The 23,915-nt window shown below is 38.3% G+C and overlaps 1 long non-coding RNA gene across 2 annotated transcripts in view; it reads left to right on the top strand.

Annotated features, from left to right (window-relative positions):
* Positions 1–640: 640 nt before the first annotated feature.
* LOC122540676 (uncharacterized) overlaps positions 641–23,915 on the top strand; it is an 85,836-nt gene continuing 62,561 nt past the window's right edge. The window contains exons 1-3 of one of the 2 annotated variants that reach the window (XR_006309377.2): positions 641–938; positions 2,164–2,438; positions 9,806–10,003. This is a non-coding gene — a long non-coding RNA (uncharacterized LOC122540676). Of the gene's footprint in view, positions 939–2,163; positions 2,439–9,805; positions 10,004–23,915 lie in introns of those variants that run through there. The other variant, XR_015752052.1, reaches the window with a different exon arrangement.

Raw genomic sequence — 23,915 nt, 5'->3', positions numbered from 1 at the left:
CCCAGGTCCCTGGTACTGTGAGGCAGCAGCGCTAACCGCTGAGCCACCATGTCACCCAAGCATTAGCTTTCATATCAAGTGCAATAGTTTTATTAAATGTCGAGCTGCAAACAGCTGCCAGTTTAAAAAGTTACTGAAAGACCTTGAATCAGAGTGCAGTGCTTTTGTTTATTATTACACAGTGAGACGGCTCAGTGGGAAAGGATACTGATGCAATTACATAAACTGAGAAACAAAGTGAAAATTTTCATGGAGAGGAAGGGACAACCCGAAACTGAGCTGAGTGAGCAAAATTGGCTGTGTGACTTGGCATTCATTGTCGACATTAGGCTGCACTCACCTGAGAACAGAGTCTGACTGAACATTTCTCAACTTTTATTCTCCATCTTTGAAATTTGAAATCATTTGAAGCCAAATTAAAACAGCGGCAAATACAGCTGGAAATAAAAGACAGCACAGTGCATTCTCCTTCAGTGACATAAACCTGGACCGAAGGAGTCCACCAGGGAGATAAACATTTCCTTCAGCAATGTTGTGTGTGATTTTAAGACTTAAAAGAAATTAAATTGAATATTTTGCCAGACTATCCAATATTGAAATTATTGATCTAACTGAAAACCTTCAAATTCAAAGTCATAGAGCTCCTAAAGCAACAGTGAACTGAAGGCCAAACACAGCAAGCATCCTCTGCTGGAATTCTACAGACTTCATGTAGGTGCTGCTTGAGGAGACACACAGAGAATTGTATCGCAGTGGACCTATATTCGGCAGTGAGCTGTTTCTTTTCAAAACATTTTTCTGGCAAAGAACTGCCTGCAATCCATTTTACCAGATGAGAATTTGGAACAACAGTTGCAAGTAGCAACAACCTCATTGCCAGCAGGCTTAGGAAGCCTCATGAAGGAAAATCGACCTCAACCATCACACTAAAACAGCAGGTGAGTTGATCACACCAGCTTTCTTTCGATAAAAACTAAAATAAGCTGTCATGATTTGGAGATGCCGGTGTTGGACTGGGGTGTACAAAGTTAAAAATCACACAACTCCAGATTATAGTCCAACAGATTTAATTGGAAGCAGACTAGCTTTCGGAGCATCGCTCCTTCATCAGGTGGTAGTGGAGGGCTCAATCCTAACACACAGAATTTATAGCAAAAATTTACAGTGTGATGTAACTGAAATTATACATTGAAAAATTGATTGTCTGTTAAGCCTTTCATCTGTTAGAATACAGTGATAATTTCAATTCTTTCATGTGTAAATCACAAAACCTTTTTTAAAAGTTGCATTCTCGGGTTAGCTGTTAACAATGGTGATAGCTAGACAATGTGTTGAAGGTGTTGGCCCCCTGTGTTCTCTGTCTATGACCTGATGTTTAGATTGATTCCAATCTAAAAAATGAGATAACAGAATTTTACATAAATTCATGCCTCGAACTTTCGGGTGACCATCCTCCAAGGCAGACTTTGGGACAGGCAGCAGAGAAAAGTGGCCGAGCAGAGGCTGATAGCTAAGTTCGGTACCCATAGGGAGGGCCTCAACCGGGACCTTGAGTTCATGTCACATTACAGGTGACCACCATTGCACTGTACACACAGACACTCCTACACACACACACACACTCTCACACATACAGGCACGCCTATACACACATACACACGGACACACATACACACAGACATGCACACAGACACCCACACACACCCTTACAGACACATACACTCCCACACTCACACATGTACCCCCTCACAGACTTAAGATGCTCTGCACTCACCACTCACTACATACACACATACATTTTCTCACACTCTCAACCCCCAACCCAGACACACACACACACAGACAAAGACCCACATGCACACATATATTTTGTGGGGTGAATTTGTTCTTGCAGGGTTACATTGTACTTTGCTCAAAAACTGCATGCATTCATGTAAAACTCCGTTATCTCACTTTTTAGATTAGAATCAATCTAAACATCATGGCATAGACAGAGAGCACAGGGGGCCAACACCTTCAACATATTGTCTAACTATCACCCATTGTTAACAGCTAACCCGAGAATGCAACTTTTTTAAAAAAAAGGTTTTGTGATTTACACTTACTAATGTTCTCAGAGAGATCATGGCCCGCAGTGTTAACTCTGTTTTTCTCTCTCCACAGATACTGCCAGACCTACTGAGTTCTCCAACATTTCCTGCTTTGATTATTTACATTTCTGGCACTATTTTGCTATTTTATCAGCAGATGTTGTGCATATTGCCTTGGAGTCCCACAGAAGTCCTTAGACCTTGGTGTTCATAGTTTAATGATGCTCCTCTGCAATTCTGGTGGAAATCTGGACAGCTCAGTGAGAAGTTTCAGAAGAAATGGTTGAATGGGAACATGGCAGTAAATCTCCTTTTCATCTCTACTACTGGGCCCTTTCAACTGATAGGGTAAGGGAATTATATAGTTTTTACTGATTGAACAAAGGGGAATATAAGGCTCACATGTCGTGTTGTGGTTTAGATGGTTGTGCTGCATTTATTAGAACAAGCATAATACATGCCCATACAAGTGGACAGAGGTGATTGTGTTTTTGCGTGCTTGTGAGATATATAGCAACTGAAGCAAATCACACCAGAAACAACTAACATCGGTATACGGGCAAAAGGGCTCTTGGGGAAATGGAGGCTAGATCTTGTCCACATGGGTGCAGGCATACCTGGCATGGAGAGTATGAGGGATGATGGATGGAAGAATGCTTTTTGATTTACTGTTTTCCTCATAGGTTTAACAAAGTGCTGGTGTTGCCCCGTTTCCCCTCTCCCACCTCCTCCCCCCTCCTCCCCCCTCCCCACCTGGTCCTGGCAGGCTTCGAAATGGGGTTAGTCCGCCATGACTTCCATTTTCGCACACCATGCACAAAAGTACAAATTTATGGGGCACTTTTTTCCAAAATGGCGTTCCAATGGAGCTGGGAATCGTGCTGATTCTGTTTTCCCAACATTTAGGCCTCAGCATTTAGGCAATCAAAAAAAATGACTTGCTGAATCAGCTGTAAGTTTTATTAAGACCTGCAAATGTGATTTCATACAGCAATTTGATGTAAAAAGCAACTTTGCGAATTTTACACCAGTGGAGTCAACAGTCTTTAATCGATTAAATGTGTTGATCTCCAGAATAAAACAAAAGGCCTAAGAAGTCCATTTTCTTTGAGTGACAAGAATGAAACTTTAAAAAGGCTAATTTATCTTGACTCCTGTATGAGATGTGACATCAGGTTCCATCACTAAGTAACACACATAAGAAGATTTCTTACTCCAATAACTTATTATACTGATTAGTAAGAATTCAACAGGCGTCTCCACTGAAGGTTAACTCACTCTGAGGATAAAAACTGGTAGGTATTGGAGAATGTATTTAATTCCCAGTAGAGTAGTACATAAAACACCCAAGAGGTTGATTCACAGTAAATGGCACACTAACTGAAGAGAGAAAAATAACTCATTTACCTTCTTGTTTCTCATCACTGAGATTGTATTCCCAGACATGTTTGAAATATTGGGAACTACTGAACGCAGGCTGAAGGTTCATGCTCCTGAGGGATAATATCCTTCATTCAAATGCGAATACAACAAGAATTGAGTATAAAGCTTTAATTGAGTAACATTTAAAAGGCTCAGTAAGTCATTGTGTTTATATCATGTAGAAATTTTTACAAGTTGCCAGCATTTCTTTTTCCCAATTAAATAGGGGGCATTTTAAATAGATTGTTTACTTAACCTTTAGGTGATTGAAATAGTAGGCTATTCATTTGTTGAAAATGGAACTGAATTCTAATTATAAACATGGACTGAAAGGCTGTTTACTGTTTAGTCGGTCTTTATTTACACCCATGTGGACAATGATACTGGCTTAAGTTATCTGAACAGACACACCAACCACTCAACTTTCTGAAACCTAGCTTTCTTTTATCGAAAATAATGATATTCAGGCTTCTTTCTGGTTTGAGAAGTTTTTTTTTAAATAGAACAGTTTTTAATAGAACAGTTGAAGAAGCAAGACAGGCTCTACATATCCATGAACACTCGATTAAAAAAAGTTAAGCTTTCAAAATCAAAGGAGTGTCTTCTTTTATCTGAGTGCCAAATTTGTGAGAAAACCCATCAAGATAAAACTCATGCATTTCAGGCTCTTTTCAATATGTCAGTTGTTTATTTGGCATTGGATGTATTCTGAATCAGATCGGCTTTTCTGTTGCTCAGCTACTTTTTCACTGAAGACTTTGGAAGCTGTCTGTTGCATGGTGTTGAATTTCTCAAAATAAGAAGCAAGAGTTTTCAAGTGCCATCTACCACAATGAAGGAATAGTGAGAAAAAAACTGGAGAACTGACATCTACATAGAACATCTACATACAACTCTCCAACAGTTCTCCCCTGGACCATGGGACTTCATCTCCCAGACTGTCACTGACTTCATCAGCAGGGAGATCTTTGTCCCATGGCCTCCACCTTATGTTTTCCCAATCTCAAACAGTCTAATTCTATCCTCTTTTTCAAGGTTCACAAACAAGATTACCCCAGTAAACCTTTTATTTCAGCCAGTCCTCGTTCACCAAATTAATTGCTTCCTATCTTGCCTCCAATTTCTTTCCTTGCCTTGTCCAATTTCCTATCTACATCTGTGATTCTTGCCCATGCCTCATCTCCACTAAGCCCAATGTACAATAGGTTAGCCCACTTCTCAGCATGTGGGAAGAAAATCAGATCATGTATCAACATAAAATCAGTGAGACACAGATTATGTCTGACAACCTCACAACAGCTTTTGATCAATGTTTCATCTCAAGATCAAATGGGACACTGACAAGATCATGCTTCAATAGCAGATACCAAATCTCAGGACAGTCTGCAGATAGGCCCACTAAAACTTAAATGTATTATGTGAATCAAACAGTTATGGAAACTCACAATAAGAGCTCATATGCGACAGCATTGTCATTGGTCACTTAAAAAAAAAAATTCAGTCACTGAACATTTTCAGTTAAAAATGTAATTATTTAATGAGAAACCAATACAGCAATGGATACATAGTCTGGAAAATAGATTATGAAGTATATGGCAGCAGTTCCATTAAATACTGAACATTTTACAAAGAGTGTTGATTATTTAAAGGACAATGGAGCATTCGGCCAGAGAAGACAGATATTTCATGTGAAAAATATTCTGCATGTTCCAACTTCAGTGTGAAATACTAAACAATCTAGTGCCACACCAACTTCACACAGGTATGGTTCCAAACATCGCACAAAACTGTCCAGCCTGACACGAACAATTTTTAAATGCAGGAAAGAAAGTTACTTCTTCAAGAAGATCTTTAGTCTAAAGAACACCTAAAACAACAAACGAAACCATTTCCAAGCAGGCATGTATGTAAGTGCCTGGAAGTAGGACAATACTGCAATGGAACACATTCTTTATTTGAGAAACATTTACATATAGACAAGCAATATCACTCTTCTTTGGGAGGGAGAGTACCTCCAAAAGGAGATGAGAAGTTGAGGCATTTTGTCTTGCATTCGCCAGAAACAGGACAGCAGGAACAGACTTGAAATAGGAAATGCCATTTTGTACAGCTAAAAAAAAGCAAATGGTGACTGGCTGTTAAGTGACATGGAGATGCAATAAATAAAGTTAAGTAAACGAAAGAATGGTGGATGCTGAAGATCTGAACAAAAACAGAAATTACTGGAGAAACTCAGCAGGGCTGCCAGCATCCTTGGGCAGAAAGCCAAGTTAACATTTCAGGTTCAGTGACTCTCAGTGAGAGTTAACTCTGTTTTCTTCCTACAGATGCTGCCAGATCTGTTGAGTTTTACCAGCAGCAAAAACAGTTAGCTGTCAATCTTAATTTTCAGCCAAGTAGCAAGATTCTGATTCGGCACCACCATGGGAATACAGCAGGATTTGGCTATCTCTGTGGCTGCTTTCTTCAAAAATGTTGCAACATATGGACACAATCCTTTCACCTACATTAAACAGGGTGATAAGTATTTATTTATATAGTGTCTGGATTTGAGCTGCAGTGAGGAGCTGAATAGACTGGGGCTGTTTTCCCTGGAGCATCAGAGGCTGAGGGGTGACCTTATAGAGTTTTACAAAACCATGAGGGACATAGATAGGGTAAATAGACAAGGTCTTTTCCCTGGGGTGAGAGAGTCCAGAACTAGAGGGGATAGGTTTAGGTTAAGAGGAGAAAAATTCTAAGGAACCTAAGGGGCAACTTTTTCATGCAGAGAGTGAGGTCTGTATGGAATGAGCTGCCAGAGGAAGTGGTGGAGGCTGGTACAATTTCAGCATTTAAAAAGCATCTGGATGGATATATAAATAGGAGGGGTTTGGGGGGAAATGGGCCAAGTGCTGGCAAATGGGACTAGCTTGGGTTGGGATATCTGGTCAGCATGGACGAGTTGGACTGAAGGGTCTGTTTCCTGCTGTACATCTCTATTACTCTATGTGTAAATGCATCACGCTGTGGTGCCAACTGAATCTTAAATTGATTTCCGGTGTAATTCTTATCAAAATCCGGGTTATTTAACAAATGATGTCCAATAGCAGAATCACATCTAACAGTGCTTACACTTTTCTGTAGCTTGGAAGCACAGCTTGATTGAGCAAGAGTGGAATGCTGCCAGCTTTGAATGGTCAAGGTGACATGTTGTCTTCTACAGTCATCCTGCCAGTGAGACATATGGCCTGTGTACCTAGCACCACTCCAACATTGAAACTCACATATCACATCGTTTATTTGTGTGGGAGGCAAAGTGCCAGTTTTATTGTTATCCTCTTAGTGGAGAAAACTATTGGTGGATTTACTGCTTAGTAGCAGCATTAGACAGCTAACTTCACCTGGGGTTCAAATTTTAGGGATAGCTTTACCTTCCAGGCTAATCCAAAGTAGACAGGGCTCTGCCCAGGATTAAACCTTGTGGATATAGGCCCTTTCCTGAGTTTTTGTGATATATGAATAATAATTTGATAAAGGTATCTGTTATCACACAGCGTGATTTTGATATGTTTTACCTCAGTTTGAAGCTTACACAGTAGGCTGATGGCTATGGCCATATTCACAAGGTTGCCAATAAGATTAATCTTTTAATTGGTGGGACCTTAGGAATCCTAAGGTGTACATTGACTGGTGAATGTAGGCCTTTGGTAAATAGTAGTTAAGGACTCATTTTCAAATTTCTCAACTAATACATCCTGGAAAGGGAGTCATTTGATTTCTCTATTTCAAAGTTAAGGCTTCGACAGCCATGTGACAAATTGATTTTTATGTCCTCGTTGTCTACAGGAGTAGTGCCAGAAGACTGGAGGCTAGCAAATGTGGTTCCCTTGTTCAAGAAGGGGAGTAGGGATAACTATAGGCCGGTGAGTCTCACTTCTGTTGTGGGCAAAGTCTTAGAGAGAATTGTAAGGGATAGGATTTATGAACATCTGGATAGGAATAACGTGATCAAGGATAGTCAGCATGGTTTTGTGAAGGGCAGGTCGTGCCTCACAAACCTTACTGAATTCTTTGAGAAGGTGACTAAGGAGGTGGACGAGGGGAAAGCGGTAGATGTGGTGTATATGGATTTTAGTAGGGCGTTTGATAAGGTTCCCCATGGTAGGCTACTTCAGAAAATACGGAGGTATGGCATTGAGGGTGAGTTGGAGGTTTGGATTAGGAATTGGCTGGCTGGAAGAAGACAGAGGGTAATAGTTGATGGTAAAGGTTCATCTTGGAGTACCATTACTAGCGGTGTTCCGCAAGGATCTATTTTGGGACCATTGTTGTTTGTCATTTTTATAAATTACCTGTAGGAGGGGCTAGAAGGATGGATGAGCAAGTTTGTGGATGATACGAAAGTCGGAGGAGTTGTTGACAGTGAGGAAGGATGTGGCAGGTTACAGTGGGATATAGATAAGCTGCAGAACTGGGCAGAAAGGTGGCAAATGGAGTTCAATGTAGCTCAGTGTGAGGTGATTCACTTTGGTAAGAGTAACAAAAAGATGGGGTACTGGGTTAATGGTCGGATACTTGGTAGTGTGGATGAGCAGAGGGATCTTGGTGTCCATGTACATAGATCTTTGAACGTTGCCACCCAGGTAAATAGTGCGGTGAAGAAGGCATATGGCGTACTGGCTTTTATTGGTAGAGGAATTGAGTTCCGGAGTCCTGAGATCTTGTTGCAGTTGTATAAGACTCTGGTGCGGCCGCATCTGGAGTATTGTGTGCAGTTTTGGTCGCCATACTATCAGAAGGATGTGGAGGCACTGGAACGGGTGCAAAGGAGATTTACCAGGATGTTGCCTGGTATGATAGGAAGATCGTATGAGGAAAGGCTGAGGCACTTGGGGTTGTTTTCATTGGAGAAAAGAAGGTTTAGGGGTGACTTGATAGAGGTGTACAAGATGATTAGGGGTTTAGATAGGGTTGACCGTGAGAACCTTTTTCCACGTATGGAGTCAGCTATTACGAGGGGGCATAGCTTTAAATTAAGGGGTGGTGGGTAAAGGACAGATGTTAGGGGTAGGTTCTTTACTCAGCGAGTTGTGAGTTCATGGAATGCCCTGCCAGTAGCTCTGGTGGACTCTCCCTCTTTATGGGCATTTAAGGAGGCATTGGATAGGCATATGGAGGATAGTGGGCTAGTGTAGGTTAGGTGGGCTTGGATCGGCGCAACATCGAGGGCCAAAGGGCCTGTACTGCGCTGTATTCTTCTATGTTCTATGTTCTATGTTCATGTCATGCAGAGTCAGTCAAAGACAGAAAATGATGTTAAGAGAAGTTATTTTTATGTGCTTTCGGTAAACATAGGAACATAGAAAATAGGAGCAAGAGTGAACTATCTGGCTCTTCAAAACTGCTCTGACATTTCTTATGATCATGGCTGTTCATTTGGCTCAGTACGCTTTCTCCCAATACCCTTTGAACCCTTTAGCTCTCAGAACAATTTCTGATTCCTTCCTGAAGATGTTATGTTTTGGTCTCAACCATTTTGTTAAGACAAAGTATTCCATCAGTTTACCACTCTGAGTGAAGAATTTTCACCTCATCTTAGTCTCAATTGGCCTATCCTATATCCTTAAACTGTGAAGCCTGTTCTGGACTCCCCAGTCATTGGAAACATCCTTCCTGCATTTATCCAGTCTTGATCTGTTAGAAGTTTGTACATTTCTATGATCAATGCAGGATCCTTCAGCAATATTACTTGTTCAGGCTGTGTGGTCAGGTTACTGGATCAATCAAATCTCTGATCTCAGAGAAGCCAACAGTAAACAAGGAAAGCTCACTACATTTACCTCAGATGTTTCAATACCTGGCTATAGACTTTTCTTACCCACTTATTGCCATAGATTAGTCAAGTCAGAGAATTGGAGGTGTGGGAAAGATCAGGACAAAATTTCAGATGCTGGATAAAGGAGGGAAGTAATAAACTCATCTGTGATTTTATAAAAATGTGAAAGCTTATGATGAGGGAGGAAGCTTGAAAGTAGGTGTTTAAAGGGGAATTGGGACTTTGGAGTAACCTTATGTTTAGAATGTAGGTAACAGTCTCTTAACAATATGACAATAAACTCTGAAACTAGTATCTGGAACAAACTTTCAGATGTAGCTCTAAAATTACACAATAAAGGAATTATCAGGGTAGGCAGGGAAATGGAGATAAAGCAAAATTAGATTAAAGCCATACTTAGTTTGAAAGGCAGAATTGGCTCAAAGGCTGCGAGGTCTGTAGCCTACTCCTAATTTATTGTTTGTCTTTATTACAGATTTTGAACATCCACTGTACTTTGCGTCTGAATGATGAGAGGATGATTTATTCAAGTGAACTTGAATTCAACTTTGCCTTTTTTTGCTAGGTGAACTGCTTGAGGAATATGTCCATTTTAATGGGTTGATGTTTATGCCAGTGATTAATAACTGTAACAATGGCTCTCCTATTTATAAAATAAACATCATATGCATTGCCTTGTCAACACTGCTTCACATGATCCCAGGACATGAAAAAAAATTAAAATCACAAAATCTTAGAGTAGAGATGATGCCACATGGTTCATTAAAATTGTCCCAGTTAGTTAAAGGAGTGATTGAATTTATTTTCCATTCTTTCCTCATTGTCCTTCAATTCTTTTTCAAGTATACATCCATTTTCATTTTAAAGTTATTATTGAATCTATTTCCAGTTCCACTGTCAGGCAGTACATCCAGATCAGAACAACATTCTGTGTAAAATAATTTTCATTATCTCTTTCTCAGATCTCTTGCCACTTACCTTGAATCCCTATCTTTTTGTTATTGGTCCTCTTGCCAATGGAATCAGTTTACCCATATCTACTCTATCAACACCATCATAGTTTCCAAAAGCCCGCACTAAATCTTCCCTCAATCTTCTCTGTTATAAGGAGAATAATCCCAGTTACTCAAGCAAGTTACTGAACGGCAAATCTCCTATGTGCTTTCTCCCAGTTCTTGAAATTCTCTCTCGAGTACAGTACCTGAAATAGGACACATATTCTAACTAAGATATAACTAGTTTATGCAATGAGTGGTTTACATCAGAAATGTTCTTCCTTAATGTGTGGTGGAGCAAGATTCATCATTGCATTCCAGAGGAATTGGAGTTTGGTTTGAAAACACATGGAAATGAATGTACTGGGTGCGCAGGAGCTCCATTTTGAAATATGCAAAGTGTGTCAATTCTCTATTTATGCACATTGAAGCTTTCAATTTAAATGCTCTTGAGATGCAGTGGTAGTGCCCCTAATGTTTTGCTGTATGTCTGGGTTCAAGCCTCAATTAGGCCAGAAATGTCTCCCAACTTGTCTGAACAGATTGATTCAAAGTATCTGCAAATTGAGTCGGATCAGTTCATGCCATTTGTATGTTTTACTGGTTTGCCTTCTCAGATCATACCCTCACTGTGCACCATCATTCCTGGTGCTTGGCCTCAGTTCATTAACAATAGCAGCCACTGCAGCCACCAGGCACTGCCTGCAAGAACTGGAGAGCTGTCAGCCTCTGACTAGCCAGCAGCTCTTGTGGCAAGATGTATTTTTATTTGTTGATGTCATTGGCTAGACCAACATTTATTATCCATCTTTCATTGGCCAGATTCAACCATATTGCTATGAGTCTGGAGTATTATGTTGGGGAGAAAGTGAGGTCTGCAGATGCTGGAGATCAGAGCTGAAAATGTGTTGCTGGAAAAGCGCAGCAGGTCAGGCAGCATCCAGGGAACAGGAGAATCGACGTTTCGGGCATAAGCCCTGAGTCATATGTTGGCTAGACTGGGTAAGGGTGACAGATTTCCATCTCGGAAGGTAGTTAATGAACTGGATACAGTTTTACCACAATAAACAGTGGGGCATCAGTCGGCCACTTTTCATATCCTGATTTTTTTATTTTGCTATCCAGTTTCATGATCTGCCATGCTGGGAAGTGAATCTGTATCTCCAGAATATTAGCCTGAACTTCTGTATTCTATGTCAGGTCTTCACTTCAGAAGTAATGTGGGGTTCCTGACAGTTCTCTACTTGCAGAAGAGAGGTGTCAACCTGCAGTGAGGAAATCCAGATGCGAGTATTCTGCTTGCCATCTCAATTAGTCAACACAAACAAATTTAAACCTTATATCTTCACAATACACTGTCTCACTAACACATTGGAAGGATTTTGTCATTGCTCTTTATGACATTAGAATTAAGTTTTCTCCATGAAATTCTCTGAATAGGATTAATAAAAGAAGTATCCATTTTCATTTTCTTGTTCTTTTTCCACTTTCATGTTCAGTTTAGAACTATAATTGACAACATATCCATGTAGCATTAAACAATAGACCCATTGATTGTGGAACTGTGGAGAAAATCCTGGAACCAAAGCATTAAAAATAGAATAACATCAGTACTTGGTAAAACTTCAAAGAGGAATACACTGACAAAAGAATTCTGACAATGTCAAAGCACTACAGCTTTTAACCATGATTTTTATGTTTTACTTCTTTCTATTATTTTTGCCAAATGGATGTCTGATTTAGAGTAGAATCTGTAATTGGAAGATAAATTGTTGCTTGAGGGTGCATGGAAAATGTGTTTCCTTTCCATTAAATATGTGTCCAAAGGACTGTTGATAATTTTAGATTGTGTCCTAAGGTGTTTAGCAATTAATTATTTTTGTAGTAAGTCAGAAGAAAATAAGAGAAAAATTATCAAGGAAATTGCATGGAAGAATACGGGCCAGCTTAAAAATCATCAGATGATTTCAACATATAAGGAGACTTTCTGAAAAAATGGGAACATCACTCCTTTATTTCTTGCCCAGGTAGAAAAAAAAGTATAATCTTCTGCAGGTTACAGAAGCCTTCTAATGAACACGCAGCATTTCGAAAGTACTGCCTTTCAACAAGTTGATCTTTTCCAATAGCATTTTATCCATAATGTTGATTGGATTCATATCTGAAGACATACTCCTCATAGAGACATTGCAATTAGCAATGCCAGCATTTTCTGGCTGCAGTGTAGGACAGTTTAATCAGTAGCAAAAACTTGGGTTTAAGATCCTCAGGACTGCATCACCTTATTGTTTTGCCTTGGCATGTCCTTTTGTTGCTTTGTTTTGTCCAATGAATGAAAAACAATAATGGTTTGTGAATCAATATATGTTTCAATTTGAAACACTATCAAAGAATTCTACAATTTAGTTACTTTTAATATTTCACTTTTGAAACTAAAAGGTAAGTCTGAGCAACAAAATGTTAGTTTGTACCATCATACAAGGCAGATCATGTTCAGTTTGAAATTTCTTCAATGTCCCTACAGTTTGTCTTTAAGTTAAGGCCAACCACATTCCTCGCCACATCAAGGAAATTTATAATCTTACATCCTAACTACAATTGCAATGCAAATTTGTGTAAAATCTCTAACCATTCCTCTTGATGAAAAATCAAATCTGCTTGGAACTCTGCACACAGTCTAACCTGATTTCATTTGAGACTTACAACTGTTATTATAGGGCAAAGATTAGACTGGTGTGGATAGAAATTGTTAAGTTAATGAACAGTGCATCATTCAATAACTGCAGCTGGCACTTACATTAACCTCAGAGCAAACAAGAATTGGTAACTTGGTGCTGAATCATCATATTCTTAATAAACATAAAGAGGTAAATGAAAAGATTATAGTCAGTTAGATTAGCATTGGGATTTTGCTCTGAACTCATTTGCTTGAATTATTCCTCATTTTTGGCTAAAAAAATTCCTTTTATTCATTATGTAGTGGGTCCTACAGTGTAATTTGGCCATGGTGTCTGACTAACTGTAATAAAGATCAAAGGAATTGTTTCTTAGGTCGTTAGTGATCCAAATACTGAAAATCAGTTGAATCTTCTCAAAGTTCTGCATCTATCAAAGGAAGCTGACTTGAAATAGGATTTTTCCAACTGTGTCTGAAATAGCACAATGCAAAGTAATCATGAAAAAGAACTGTGTTTGGTTAGTATACTTAAAGGATTAAAGCATCTCAATAATGCCTTGTAGCAGCATTATTGAACCAAAACTTTGAAATTGAGATACACAAAGAAATATTAGGATGGTGACCAAAAACATGGATTCAGATTTTTTGTGTGGTCTCGGGAAAAGCTGACCTGTGCTTTTTTGAACCTGACACTTATGTGACTAAGTTCAGGATTTTTGTCTTTTCACACAGGTTCCAGGTTCACTTTGCATTTTGTGACTCACTGTGGAGTATGTATGAAGTATGGATGCTGCCAGCCACCCTCATACAATCCTCATGTCATCCCATGTCCCTTTAGAGCTCTCATTTCATGCACTCAACGCCTCATCCACCCCCTGCTTCCCAAAAACCTTTCAGATCTCTCATGTCACCTCATCTCCCATTCCTTCACCAATACCATGCCTCCTCAGATTCCCCCATCAATGCCATGTTCTTCTACTAAAAGTCTCAAGACTTCCAATCATTCTTGGATCAATAAGTTGCCTGCCTAGGCGAAGCATTTATCAATTTTGAAGGCATTTGAAACCCAGCTGGGCATTCATAATGGCTAAAGCTGTCAAGAGTTATTAGCTACATTGTGTGAATGTAACAGAATAAAAAAATGCCCTGATTCCAGTTCAGAGAAGAATTCAATTCAATCAATGAAGGATAGGAGGTGCTGAAATGCTCCTCAAATTTCAAAAGCAAGGTTTTTAATATAGTGAATGTTAATAAATTAATTTAAATCACAGCAATAACTGTGACAGCAGTAGCTGACAGAACATTTAAAAAATATTTTTAAGTGAATTACAACTCTTCCTTTAATGGAAAAAAGTGCTGTAATGCATGACAACACTTTCACAACAGTGGTCAATGAAACAGTCAGTTTACCTTGTATCACTGATGGCATTAAAATTAAAATACATGCAAATTACTACATGACATCAAATGGTGATATTCAAAGGTGTCAAAACATTTTGCACCTACCTTTTAGAATACTTCCAACTCTCCCAGAGAGCATAAATTCTCCAAAATGATGAATTTGTTAGGGCTTACTAAACCCACATCGGTACAGGAAAATAATGTGTTGGAAGAAAACCAAATTTTCTTTGGTCGCTAACAATGATGCCTCTGGTTTCAGAGCAGGTTGTGTGTATTTTGCCTCAAGGTCTTCCCAAGCCAGCATCTGTCCTCATGAGAATGGTGTGGGAACAGAAAGGCAGATGAAAATTGCTATTCCACCAAAGAAGTATGTTTTGTTTTGCTATCTGATTTGCACATCATTCGGGTGATGTCTATCTGGTCCCTGAGGTAGTGGTTTTAAAAGGTTTTTAAAGATAGTAAAAGAGATGAAGGAAGTGAGTTTTAGTCAGGGATACCCATCAACTGGAGCCTAGCCAGTTGAACGCAGTGTGATGAAAATTGTTGATATGCAGGAGGCCAGACTGAGGGAATGGAGAGAGTTTGTAGGTTTGTGCAGCCAAGCAAAATTACAGAGATATTGGGGGTTGGAGTGGGCAGAGGTGGGGTGGTGTTTTCAGGAAAGGGAGACTGTTGCCAAGCCATGAACCAATGTCAGAAGATTGTTTGTAGAACAGGAATTGAGATGAATTATTACCCATGATTTTCTAAAGCAAAACTATTTTCTCCATTGTGAGGGCTGAAAATAATGGTGAAATTGAAGTGACTATGGGAGGGTCTACATATATGCTATTCACAACGTCATGGTGAACTAAAAAACTGTTTGGAGTGATATTGCAAGTCTCAGACCTGGGAATTAGAAAAATGTGTGCTCTTGAACACAACTTCCTTTCTAAACGTGTTGAAAAACTTCAGTAGTTCCAAATTTTTTTGCAATTAGTGAATGTGCTCATTTTTTGATAGCAGTCATTATAAACAATCTTGCTTGTATGTGGAGCACAGGTCAAGAGAATAGGAATTCATATTGTTTTCAACATAAATAGATGGATGAAAAAAAAATTGAATTTCAAGTGCAACGCTGGTCATCCCACTTTCTTCAAAGTATATTTACGTACTGACAGATGTTCAGAAAAAAAATGATGAGAATAAACTCAGGAATCAGAACTTCCTGTCATGAGAAAGGATGGACAGGGCTGACTTTGTTTTGATGACTAGATGGGGCGATGTCAGGAAAAGGAGGTTACTTTGCTTGCATTCTGAATATCAGAAAGTAATTGTGAGATAAAGACAAGATGGTGTAGGTCAAAGCTATTTAAAAAAATGGGTCTGATATCAGAAAGTAACACTTGCTAGAATGACCAAGCTACAGTGTGAACTCCAAGGCAGAGTAATGGGTTCAAAAACTCCGCACTCTGTTGCATGTTAGAAAGGAGAGAAAACTGCTGAGGAATCTTTGAAACAAATTCAATCATAGGAGAAACAAATTTTGTGAGTTGAATGTTTTTTGTTTTCTGTCACCTTATGATCTCCAGATGATCTAAAGATTGACAGGGCTAACTTGACTACATAAGGCCCTTGGTGAGGAAGTCACTGATATCAAGAACATTGAGCAGCATCAGAAGTCAATGTGAAATGGATATCATGATAGGATGATATGCATGATAACATCAGCCTGATGCTAACTTTATCAGTATAAAATCAATGATTTGTTTATACCACTGATACAACTTGATGGACAGGGCCTTAGGAAACATAACTAATCTGCAGCTTGCGGTTATAGGCAGAGGGGATGGAAGGAGAGAGGATCATGGCGGCAGAGGGTGAGAGGAAACTGTACTGGGGATGAATCCAAGCTGACACTGGCCTTCAGTATATTTAGTGCAGCAAGAAGGCACTCATACTCATCCTGCCTCCACAGAAATACAGCATAAAGAAACTGCACACCTCCCTTTGTCACTGTCTGAAGGCATTAACTTCTAGTTTGGCAGTCATTGTATTGCGGGGGAAAATCAAGCACAACAGATTGTGACTAGAAAATTAAGCCTAATTAAGTCTTTCATTACCCCTTTTCTTCAACTAAAAAAAAACTGGCGTAGCAAAGTCCAAGTTCTCTCCTATCCCCAATCTCCAATCATAAATAGACGCTAATGAAAAATCGCTGACATTTTCAACATTATGTACTGACAGATAGGATTTAAGCAATGGCAAACCTTATCTGGATGTCAATGCTCTTCAAATAAATTGCCCTCTCAACCCTATCAGGACTTGTTATTCTGGCATAATTCGCAAACTAGAACAATATCACAATCACACAGACACAATGCATTTTTATCGTAGTCACAGTTCAGCTGACACTTAAATGCTTTGCAGAAACAAGGTTTTAAACAGACTATAATGAGGCCTGAGCTAAAAAGTGAATTAATGCAGAACTTGTCAGTATATTTTCCTTTCGATTTTTAGCTAATGCTGCACTTTACCTTGAAATGTTAGGCAAACAAATGCAGTAAATTAAAGAAAGGTACAAGAGACCTCTGCTTTTTATTGGAAACCACAATATATTTTCATTAAAGGTAGATCAAGCTTGACTTCTGCCAATAATATTGCAACAGAATGCATCTATTCCAAAATCTCCAGCTTCCAGACCTTGTGAAAGGGGGAATTACACCACACTGATAAAGTAGGAGGTGTTGGATACCATGTAGAAATAATTTGAAACCCAAGTTATGTAGGCTAGTAACAATGCAATCAACTGTGTTACGCTCACATAAAAGCAAATTAAGCATCTCCTTTAAAACCTGAAAATCTTCCAGTTATTGTGGTATAAGAAATTATTGCTTTCAAATGTGCCCTGCTATTGGCTTCAATCTGAGTAGAAAATATTTTACCTCTCAAAAAGGTATAAATAAAAACATATGACTCTCAATAAATATGAACAAGCAAGATCAAAATTCATTGATGCCATATGAAATAACTCCAAAGAGGCCGGTATCCTGTGACTAAGTCATCCTTTCTTTACACATGGAGATTTCTTGACTCTGATCCAGTTCTCGCAGAGCCAACCCTCAGAGTGAATAGAATGTCTGACATTCCTGTTTATGTCTGTCAGCCAGGGCTCCCTGATTGGAACAAAGCAACAACCCCAATCAGGGAACTCATATTCTATGAGTTACAATCACTACACTATGGTGAATGGAAACTGATATAACTTTCAATTACTGAATTAATGAAAATTAGCTTACATATGAAAGTCTGTACAAGTCATGCTGAAGAAATTGAATTTGCTTTATAATAGGCATTAAGTCAATTGGTATGCCTTGGTACAATATGGCATCCTAACTAAATCATATTAAAGCCTCCAGGGTATTGAGTGATTGCTGCTGCAGGACTATAATTCCTTCAAAAGATAATATCAAACCAATGGCAAGATTTTTTTTCATTAACTTCCTCCAAAGAACATACTTGATGATTTGGATTCCTTCAGAACACACACCATTGTCAGTATAATATGGTCTGAGTGCCTTCCTACGTGTTAGCTTTATGCCATATACCATAGAGTCTGGGTTCTTAAAGAGACAGATAGCTTGAAGGTTATTAACAAAACTAAACACATACACTGATAATATATGATGTTATATACTGTTACACTATATATGTAACTAACTTTCTGACTAAATGCTGCTCAACCAACTGACAGTAAAATAGGAATCCTTTAAGAGACTATGTTAAAGGCATAATGTCTTTCTGAGATCTGTGCATTATACAACATTTTACTCTCTTCTGTTGCTCTCTATCACTGGCTTATTATTGAGATGTCTTTAAAACTATTATTGTTTTCTTTATTAACTTCGTTAAAAATCACACAACACCATGCTCTTCATGATGAAGGAGCAGCTCTCTGAAAGCTTATACTTCCAAATAAACCTGTTGCACTATAACTTGGTGTTGTGTGATTTTTTTTAACTTTGTCCACCTCAGTCCAACACCGGTATCTACACATCATGTCTCTTTAATGATGTAATTTCATGACAATTTATGACTGAACTGTGCCAGATATCATGATACAGTTGAAGTGCACTTTCTGATGAATCAACATGGAGAAAATGATTCAAATGAACAAAAACTACATGAATTTGGAAAATGATGATGAATGCTCAGTCTTAACAGTTTTCATTGACACATTTTATTTTACAAAGCTTACATCTGTACACTAATGGAGTATTTATAGGATGTTATATGCAAGCTACACAAAAGGACATCATTTTCTAATTAGATTTAGCACAGTCTGACGCAGGTAGACTAATATATTTCATGAGACCTGTCTGATTCATGCCAGAGTTCATGCTCCTGTAATAGCAGACTGCTCTTGGTCAGACTGCTGATACTCAATAAGATAATGGCTGCTGCAGCATCAGAAGATTTATTGACACTTAAGCCATTTGGATATCAGTCAAAAACATTGGTGCAGAATAGCTTCAGCAAAGATACACAGATCATTTTTCTTGTCTGTGGAATTTCCAGCCAATATAGTTGTCTGGAATCCTATTCCTTTTCTATGCAGGGATTAAAATAGAAAAGTTAGTATTATTTACTAAGTTAGTCTTGTTGCAGTATGTTCCAAACCATATGAAAACAATAAGTGATTTTGCCTTCCCATCAGCCACAAGGATCAAATCAGAATATGTTATGATTTTCTTGTTTTGCAAATTATGTCTGACATTCACTTTCAAGTTCACGACCTCCACACAACAGACACATGCATAGACACATGTATACAGCTGTCGGATAATGGATTTTGTAGCTTGATAAATTCTACCCCATTCTTTTTCTTGCAATCCATAGTGTACAGAGAACATAGAATAGTAGTAAACAACCAACTCCATGTCAAATGCCTGTTTGCCATTGCAACGAAATCGTTTTCATGTCAGCAAATGGTAGTGCAGTTTGTTGTTTCCGTGATTGTGTGCTGGTTATGATGAAAATGGCTGAAGTAATATTCAGTCAGTTTGTGTTCTTATCTTCATAGTGATAACCTGGATGGGAAGACATAAGAAACAGAGTGAATGCTCATATCTTCCAGTTGAGCCCTATATAGTGGAAGAGTTTTAGTTTTGGGTATAACCAATGTTCCAGTCACAAATTGATCTCAAAATTGTGCCAATTTTAATAATTTACTTTTTCTTTTAACTGTGATTTGCATTCTGTAACATTTGCCATTGGCCAGTGCAAGCAGACTGTATTTAACAAGGAGTTTGTTTTAGAAGTTGTGCAATATAAGTTATTTTTTGAAAATGGTAACATGCTGCAGTTTATTAATAGTCAATACCATGTTTGCCTTGCTAAATAAACATTTTAAATCACAGTATCAACACATCACCTGGGTAAATAAAACACATTTAAAGTAGTGAAAATGAAACATAAGGAGAACCTCTTATAACTGGAAACCATTCTTTAATGTATGATAATATTGGGTGAAAATTCCATTAACTAACACATGACTAAATATAAAACCTTCTGTATGCCCTATTATACTTCTGGCGACAGATTTTGCAATATTCTGTTTCCAAAATGGAAAATTTCTCAGCAGGAAGAAAACAGAGATATGGGTATGTCATTCACAAAGCAACTCATTTTCCAACGGTTAATTTTAAGCTGCACACTGTTCAGTCAGGGATGGGCACATTTCTTTCTATACATCATAATGATGAGAATTGTCACCTGCAAGCACGTCTGACGCGAATGTCCCCTAATGGGAAGGTGGAAATCTAATGTGAACTTTCTCTTTGACAATTGGATGCAAAGGTTATCTGAAATTTTACCATTAGCTATCAATTTTAAAAAAATAACAGTCTTAATATACTGATCAATTTCATCATAGAATCATACAGCATAGGTACAGACCTTTCGGTCCAACCTGCCCATGCCGACCAGATATCCTGAATTAATCTCGTCCCATTCGCCAGCATTTAGACCATATCCCTCTATACCCTTGCTATTCATATATCCATCCAGATGCCTTTCAAATGCTGTAACCTCCACCAATTCCTCTGACAGCTCATTCCATACACATGTAGTCTCCTCAATAATATGTTTATTTTCCTTTAACTTTTGATTTAGCTTATTTAGAGAAACCAAGGAGAGAAATTGCTATTTTAATGCATTTTTTGCAACTTAATTGAAGAAGGTTATGTTTATTATTTTGGAGTGTCTTTTCAATTTGCAATGACTGGAAACTTTTCATTTATGATTTCCATTAAGTGTCAATACAATGAAGAGCACGTATATTCAAAATAGCAATGAGCTTACCTGTTCTATGTAAAAATATGTATACTAATATATTAATCCTGAATGTTTGGTTTTCCCATCTTAAAATGTTAAGGCATTCATATCAAACATTATTCATTATAATTTTTAAAACAGTGCAAGTTGTTCTTTTTTTAATGAATAAAATCACTATGTAATAAAAGTATTAAAGTAGTTTGTATAGCCTGCTATTCAAATATTTTCAAGTTAGTTTTAAATTCTTACTTATTTTATTATCCATGTAATAATGAGCATTTTTAAAGTCACACCTTAGGCAAAAGGCTTTATTAATTGTTTGAATAGACTACATTCTTCTAATGTGGTTTAATGTACCAGCACACTGATTAGGATTAGTGAATAAAAACACCAATTTAGCCAATTATTTGGGCTGATTACATTATGCTTAGTGGATCTAAGAAACAATTAAAAATAAAGTTATTATGTTGCTTAGTGCATTTTATAGACAATGAAGTACAATGAGGGAGACTGGGGAGCAGAATTTCAAAGTGTTTACTGGGAAGTGCAAAAATTATTGATTTGTAGCAGCACAAAAGTTTTCAAATTAGGGCTAGATTTTGTGGCTAGGTTTGGGCCCTGAGAACAGAGCCACATGGATGTCCCCTACTCTGCACTGTGTCAGGAACTGTCAACTAGCTGTCCAAAAGCAAGTGGGCTCTCTCAGCTGGAGAGGTATTGCAAGCTGCCAACATAGCTAAGGGAGAAAGGAAGCCTCCATTTTGTGTCACTCTTGCAACATTTTAAAAAGTTTTAAACAAACTAAGACATGGCTGCAGCTGGCGGGAAGATCACTGTGGAGGGAAAACACCTCCTCAGGACAAACCAGTCAAAGCTGTGAGTAGGTAGCCAGTTGTAGGTTGGCCTCAAGGACATCCTGGAACATTGGTTACATGGAGATTGCCTCCAGGTAAGTGCTATGTTCTCAATGCCACAATGGACCATAAACTGACCAGAAAATTCCAGTTGGTCTCAGATGACTAGTTTAATTGTTCTGATTATTTTGAAGTGGAAGGAAAGGACTCAATTTTCCATTCATGATCCAGCCACCCCACCTACGATTCCAGCAGATGATGGTGGCAGACCAGCCCCACTCACATCTTTTTCCCTCATCCATGGGGTCAATAAAACTCTGTCTTTTGATTGGACCAATAATAATGTAAATGCAGAGACATTTATGAGGGAAGTTCCAAGGCATGTTCCTTGTCAGTACACTCTTGCACAAACATAAGGAAGGCATTGCTGAATCGAATCCTGGGGAGTGAAATCAGTCAACTGAAGAATGCCAATAGTAAGGAAACATCTTAGGAATAGTGATCATAATATTGTAGGAAGAAGGTATACAGAGAAAGACCTAGAGGAATGTGTAATAGAATTACTTAACTAGAGGGGGAAATTTTACTATATTAAGAATGGATCTGGCCCAGGTAAATTGGAGCTACAAACTAGTAGGCAGAAACGTAATGGAGCATTGTTAGCTTTTAAAGAGGTGATGATTTGAAAACACCCCATGTATATGGAGTGAGGGGAAAAGGGAGGGTTGCTCAAGGAATTGGAGACAAGGATGAAGCAGGAGAAAAGGGAATATGACAGATACAGCTTTAATATGTAAGTGAGAGCCCGGCTGAATGTGAGAAGTACACATGGTGTAAAGGATAGAATTAGGTCAATAAAGAGACAATTTAATAAGAAATTGGCTAACAGAAAATTAAGGGCATCTTTACAGTTAAGGGTTTGTCAGAAAAGTAGCAAAATTGATTATTGTCCAAAATGCAGATCTATTGGTGAAGACAGAAGGTATGGCTGATGTATTAGGTTAATACTTTTTTTTGGTGTTGACAAAGAAAGAGACGTTTGTCAAAGTATGATAAATGAATAGTTTGCCTGGATACTGGATGAGATAGCCATGATGTTGAATAGCTGGTAATGCTTCAAATAGATAAGTCACCCTGTCTGAATAAGAGGCACCTTAAATTGCTGAAGGAAATAAAAATTAAAAAATAAACTACTTAAAGCTAGGATTTATATTGACTTGATGTATTCCAATCTATCATGGTGCAAAATAAATGTTATTTTCTAACATTGCTGCATGTGTTAAACAATTAGCATGAAACTTGCTAACTGATTTCAGACTGCAGATAAATTAATGGTGTCAGCACTATAAAACTGTTCCAGAACACTATAAACCTCTAATTTATATTTTATTTTATGTACAGAAGGTGATTGTGGATCAAGGCCTAGAAATTGCTCTGTGGGATACCAACATTTGTCTAACAGCATAATCATCACGTCTGCTCTGCCCAAAGACATGTCCTCAGCTCATAGTCTCTGCATATCTTTCGATCTTTAATGAGTTTTAGCATTCATCTCTAACCTTTTTCAATTTTTAAGTATTACAATTCACTGGGATACTCCACTGGAAATGAAGCCCTGCTGTTCCCAGGGTCATCACAAATGTTAAAGATTTTATACGGTATGCAGTGTTTCCTAATTTATCTAACTTTACACCCTGATTGGTAGAAAGCATGGACATGGTTTCTGGGCTCATTAAGATTTATTATTTATTATAAACAGTTAGGCTGTAGCTATAGGTAAACAGTTAATTACCATCAGCACATAACATTATTAGTTAACATTCTAATCTGCTTATAAACCTCCCCTTACACACACACACACACAGATGACAGAAAAACAGACAGGGTAGAATACGTTATGGACAGAGGGGAAAAAAAACTAGAAAGACAGTTCAGTTGTCTTTGTTCTCAGGTACTGTTGCTGACATGATATTTATGACTGTTCTGCTGGTCAGCACATTGTTTCAGTCATCTTTCTCCAGCTGTTTCCACCGATTAGAAAAAGACACAAGGTTGCTAGTTCACTTTTAAAAGTCTCTGACTTATCAGCTAAAAGTCAAAGCTGACAGCAATGGTTGCAGGAAAGGAAAAACTGTTTTCTTTTCAGGTTTACCGTGAGTTTGGACGGCAGAGAATAAAGGGTCTGGCATGCATACATCTGGCTGTTTCCATGGACAGATTAGCAGCCACTATAGAAACCTGGTTTCCAGCACATTCACTGTCTGACAGGTGTATGTACAGAGCTACATCATTCACAAGGCAACAAGGGGTCGAGGGAGCTTGTTCTCACCTCAGTTGCCTTTT

This window comes from Chiloscyllium plagiosum, unplaced genomic scaffold (assembly GCF_037043375.1).
Source record: "Chiloscyllium plagiosum isolate Xiang-an unplaced genomic scaffold, Cpla_swu_hap1 HiC_scaffold_29, whole genome shotgun sequence".
Classification (NCBI taxonomy): domain Eukaryota; kingdom Metazoa; phylum Chordata; class Chondrichthyes; order Orectolobiformes; family Hemiscylliidae; genus Chiloscyllium; species Chiloscyllium plagiosum.
This window is presented reverse-complemented; position numbering and strand designations above follow the sequence as displayed.